The following is a 5,401-nucleotide window of genomic DNA, read 5'->3' as shown; positions in this document are numbered from 1 at the left end:
GAGTCTTCACGTTGTTGCTTGGGTCATTTACACTGATGTGAGTGTTATCTAGTTGTTTCTGTGGACGAAGAGAGTTTGGGTCCTCCAACTCTGCGATCTTCCCAGTCAACCCCACCGAGGAATGCTTTACCCCCTCCAAGAAGCTGAATTCCTCAAGTCCTCTGTCTCCTTAAACAAGAAAACAAAAAACAAACAAAACAAAAAACAAAACAAAACAAAAAAAAAAACAGAATACACTTAGAGAACATGTAACTGGTGAATGTTTTAGGTAATAAGACAAAGGCTGCTCATTATAATAATTACCTCAGTGACCAAGTTTCCTGGAAAGCAAAACGAAGTCACCTGAGAAATATTCCCTAAAACTTGCCGTGGAACACTAAGTGTTCTTTTGTTTCTGGGTTCCTATGGAATTGGTTTCCCTTATCTCTTCTGAAGTGACTATAGTCTTGGGTGCTAGGGAGCGAACTACACTGACCTTCTGGGACCCTTTGTCATCGTATACTGTGCCAGGTAATACGTGTCTTTCTTACTGAATTTTCAAGGATTTTTAACACAGTCTTTAAACTACTAGCTTGAATTAAAGAAAAATCTGAGCTTTTAGGGACTATTATATTTTCATAAACCATACAAATTCATCATATTTTTACTGTCTTTCCTCAGTTTGTGCAGCAAATAGAATGCAAAATTTGCCCTTAATCTTGACAAGAACAGATATCAATTGAAAATATTATTTATGTCATCCTTCCTTTTGAAAGGAAAATAGACTATTATTTTGAAAATAAAAGCATCAAATGTCAGTTCTAATGGAATCAGATGCCAAGTTTCAGCTAATATTTGACATCAAGAAGCATTTTTACCAGAATTTTGAGAGCTAATTTTAATATGTTGGTGTTTTTAATATTCTAGCAAATATATACGCTCAAAGATTTGTCAGTGCTTTACATCTAGACACCTCTTCAGTCTTTAGTTTCAGAATTGGAACATTTCCTGAATAAGTGATCTTTCTCTAATCTGTGATTCATAATTTCCATCCCAGGAGAGGTGTTCTAAATTCATGATCAGTGTCCCAAATACACATGCATATTTAGTGAGAAGCAGAGCAACCTCGAAGGAGGAATGGGAGACTCTGGAGATTAGCATTTTGCAGGCTGTGGCTGAACCACGTCCACCAGCTGTTCAGCAGCCCCAGGGCTGCATCTCCGGGGAGCAGGGACTACCACCACCTCCCTCAACAATTCCACTATTCTCTGCCTCGGCATCGCAAAATAGGCCTGAGAAGAATGCTTAAAAACTGGACATATAATTCAGCACCTAAGTCCCAAATATTATAGGATCAATTTTCACTCACTTAGTCCAACAGAGAGCCATGATATAAATGATTCTTTTGAGAGTTTCTTCTCTAGATTATAAACTTTGAAGCCAAACACATGTCTCTTTCAAATGATTTCTCCACAGCCTGGCACATAAGAGTGTAGGAATTTAGGAAGTATTCATTCTCCCAAATATGCCCCGGTACCTCGTGTAAGTCTTGGGAGACCTACCACCTCCCTCATGTACTCAATGCCTTCACAGAACACCGTCCTCACTCCTCCAGGCAGGCCAGAGACTCTTTGCTCTTTTCTGCACCTGCTTAGGTATCCACAAGGATTTCCTTTTACAGTGGATTATCTTCTTGCCTTCTCATCTATCCACGTTGCTCAGTCGATTTGGGCCTGTCAATGTTCTGGTAAAATATGAAGATAGAGGACTTAATCTATCTTCTGTCCTTTGGACTTGTTCCCTGCAAGTCAAGCCAAGGAAGGGATTTAGCAATCCCTGAGCACACTCTCATCTCTGCAGAAACATTCTGTGCTCTTCTGCTTATAGCTTCTAGAATCTTTGTGATGCTGTGGCCACCGGCCAAATGTCAGCAAAGTATAAAGAAAAAATAATTGCATAATCTACAAATTCTTCAGGATATGTGTAAGATATGCATAATAAGCAGATGCTTATCAAGTGCCTCCTATGTGCCAGACTATTACAATTTCTTGTCCTGGATAGAATTTAAAAAAAAAAAACCTGAATTCTTTAAAGTTCTTAGCTGTCAAGCGTTTGATAGAAGAGGCTATACAAGTTAAAATTGAATTGGCACCGTTGACAAGTTGCCCTAGAGTGAGCCCTGCTTTCCAGAGTGGTTTAATTCAGATAGAGGATTTGACAATCCAGGGGGCACTACTCAGCTCTAGCCCAACATCAAACTTACTATGCTGAGGCTGTTGCAGCCTCTCCAGGCTGCAGGAGGGAGCCCTGCAGCTGATACTGGGTACAAGTATCAGGAGTTTCTGGGAACGCAGAAATGTGGAATGTTGATAGCCAAGAGTTGCTGGGGGTTCCCCTGGGGGACTTGCAGAGCATTTCCCGTCCTCTCTCTCCTTGTTCTCATGTTAGCATCCACACCCTTTCCACCACCCCACCACCACCACCACCACAAAGGGAATTGGTAAACAGCCATGCACAAGGACCCCACACGCTTTTATAAACATATGAGTTCAGGGGCAGGGCAAGATCTATCTTCTTTGAACAGCCCCTCATGTGACGCACAAGAGCACACAGTAGCCCCATCCCAAGCCATCTCCCATCCTCCCTTGTGGTCAGAAAAAAAAATCATCCACAGTCCTCTCTCATGGGAGGACCAGCAGCAGCAGATTCATTAGGCGGAACGATGTGAGAGGGATCGTTTTGCTCAATTCTCAGCTGAAAGATGAGACTTTTCTGATGTTAATCTGCTCAATAGGGACTTCTGAAAATATAGCAAAACCTTCAAGTGATACTTAGTGTGTCTTGGCTTAAGCTGGAGACCGAGCTGACAGCTATGGCTCCAGCGCAGAATGTTTCTGGAAGCCCCTCACCAAACGACTACAGAAAGTACCAGACATGCCTGGATGACGTCACTGGCACCCATAGGAGAGAAAGCATCTTGAAATGAAGCCAGATACAATCTTTACATCCATATAGTTATGAAATGTTCCCAGCTAATGAGAGAACCAAGTCCCCCAGGACCCTACAATTTGAGTACTGTTGGCACAGAATGTGGACATAAGCTCTTGACAATGTTTAAAAAGAAAAGAAAAATAACAAGGCAGGAAAAAAATTTAAAGCTGCAAGAACTCAGAAGACTCCAGGTTTTAGTAAACTCAGGATAGGGAAGTGGGACATGAGATCAAGCTGCAGAATAAACAACTAACCCAAACAATCCATTAAGTAGAAATTAGAAAGTGGGGGGAAATCCCAGAAGTGAAAAAAGAGAGCTAGCACTAAATATATGACACGAAATATTTGGGAGGAAAAGTACATTTTTTCCTGAAAAACTTTTGTACGTTACCCTCAAATAAAAGCTCTTATTTATAGTTTGCTTTCTAAATATAACAAACTCGTTACTTTCTGACCAAGCAAATTGTTAATCACAATCCAGCTAAGCTAGACCAGGGGTTGGCAAACTGCTCCTGAAAAGGGCTACGCAGTAAATATTTTAGGTTTTATGGGCATACGGTGTTTTTATCAACTACACAATTCTATTATGGCACAGTAGCAGCCATAGATATTTGTACACAAGTGGCATGGCTATGTTCCAATAAAACTTTATTTTTTTTTAAGATTTTATTTATTTATTTGAGAGAGAGAGAGAGAGAGAGAGAGAGAGCGAGCAAATCAGGGCGAGAGGCAGACAGAGGGAGGTGGAGAAGCAAGGTCCCCGAAGAGCAAGGACCTTGATGCAGGACCCAATCCCAGGATCCCGGGACCATGACCTTCACCAACTGAGCCACCCAGGCACCCTGTTAATAAAATGTTATTTACAAAATCAGATAACAGACTGGTTTGTGGCCCGTGGCCTATATTGTTACCAGACCCTTGACGTAGGCAAATAAAATAATTCAGACCTGTACAAATATCACCAAAAGTACTTTATATATTTAAATTTTTACAATATTCAGATCTGTCGAAATGGCCTCACTCTCTCCCTTTTTTCATGTGAGTGTAGTTGACACAACGTTACATTAGTTTCAGGCATACAACACAGTGATTGGATGCGTTTATACATTAGGCTGTGCTCACCACCTGTACAGTTAGGATCTGCCACCATACAATGCTATTATAGTAGCAGTAATTGTGTTCATTATGCTGTGCCTTTTATTCCTGTGAATTATTCATTCCATAACTGGAAGCCTCCATCTCCTACTCCCCTAAACTCCTTTGTGCCCATCCTCCCACCCACCTCCTTCTGGTAACCATTAGTTTGTTCTCTGTATTTATAGGTCCGATTCTGCTTTTCGTGTTTATTTAATTTGTTTTAGATCCAACTATGCCTGGGATCATAGGGGTATTTGTCTTTCTCAAGGGTGATTTATTACAATTAGCATAATACCCTCTTAGGTGCATCCAGTTGTCACTAAAAGCACAATCTCAATCTCTTTTTTTTTTTTTTTAAGGGAAAGTGCACACACAGTCCCCCATTACCATGAATTATGCAGTCAAGTTTCCTACACTTTGGGAAATCTCAGGGGTCGGCACATCTGGAGTGCAATGGATAAGCCTCATCCTGGGAAAGCCACTTTGTGATCAGAGTATCTCCCCTGCCAGGTACATCTCATCCTTTTTTTTTTTTTAATGGCAACATCCCATTGCATATATATATATATATATACATCTTCCTTATCCAATCATCGATCAGGGCACACTGAAGTTTCTTCCATATTTTGGCTATTGTAAATAATACTGCAATAAACATAGGGGTGCATGTAACCTTTACTTTTTGTTTCCATTTCATGGTAAATATTTTTCCATCCTTTCACATTTAGCCTGTATGTGTCTTTAGGTCTGAAGTGAGTCTCCTCTAGGCAGCATAGAGATGAACCATATATTTTTACCCATCCACCACCCTATGTCATTTGGGTGGAGCATGTAGACCACTTACATCTAAAGTAATTATTTATAGGTGTGTACTTATTCCCATTTTACCTTTTTTTCTGGTGGCTTTTGTAGTTCTTTTCTGTTCCTTTATTCTTCTCTTGCTCTCTTTCCTTGAGTTGGATGTATTCCTGTAGTGTTATGTTTGGCTATTTTTTTCTTTATTTTTTTTTATATCCATTGTAAGTTTTGGTTTTGTGGTTACCATATAGAACATCCTAAGTAAATAGCAGTCTATATTAGGTTAATGGTCATTGGTCATTTAAGTGAAAACATATTCTAAGAAAGAAAAAGAAAAAAAACTTCCATTTTTTTTTACCACCTCATCTACATTTTATGCGTGTGCTGTCACATTTTATCTTTTTATTCATTATTTGCTTACATCTAATTATGACCATTTCTTTTTACTTATAGAAGTCTATTTAACATTTCTTGTAAGGCTGGCTTAGTGGCCATT

The 5,401-nt window shown here is 39.8% G+C and overlaps 1 non-coding gene across 1 annotated transcript; it reads right to left on the bottom strand.

Moving 5' to 3' along the window:
- Positions 1-4,462: 4,462 nt before the first annotated feature.
- On the bottom strand, positions 4,463-4,625 carry LOC129516687 (U1 spliceosomal RNA). Its single transcript, XR_008665828.1, has one exon. It is a non-coding gene; the product is annotated as a U1 spliceosomal RNA (small nuclear RNA).
- Between the last annotated feature and the right edge of the window lie 776 nt (positions 4,626-5,401).

Source organism: Nyctereutes procyonoides, unplaced genomic scaffold, assembly GCF_905146905.1.
Source record: "Nyctereutes procyonoides isolate TBG_1078 unplaced genomic scaffold, NYPRO_anot_genome, whole genome shotgun sequence".
NCBI classification, from domain to species: Eukaryota; Metazoa; Chordata; class Mammalia; order Carnivora; family Canidae; genus Nyctereutes; species Nyctereutes procyonoides.
The sequence above is the reverse complement of the archived record's forward strand: the minus strand, read 5'-3'. Positions and strand labels throughout refer to the sequence as shown.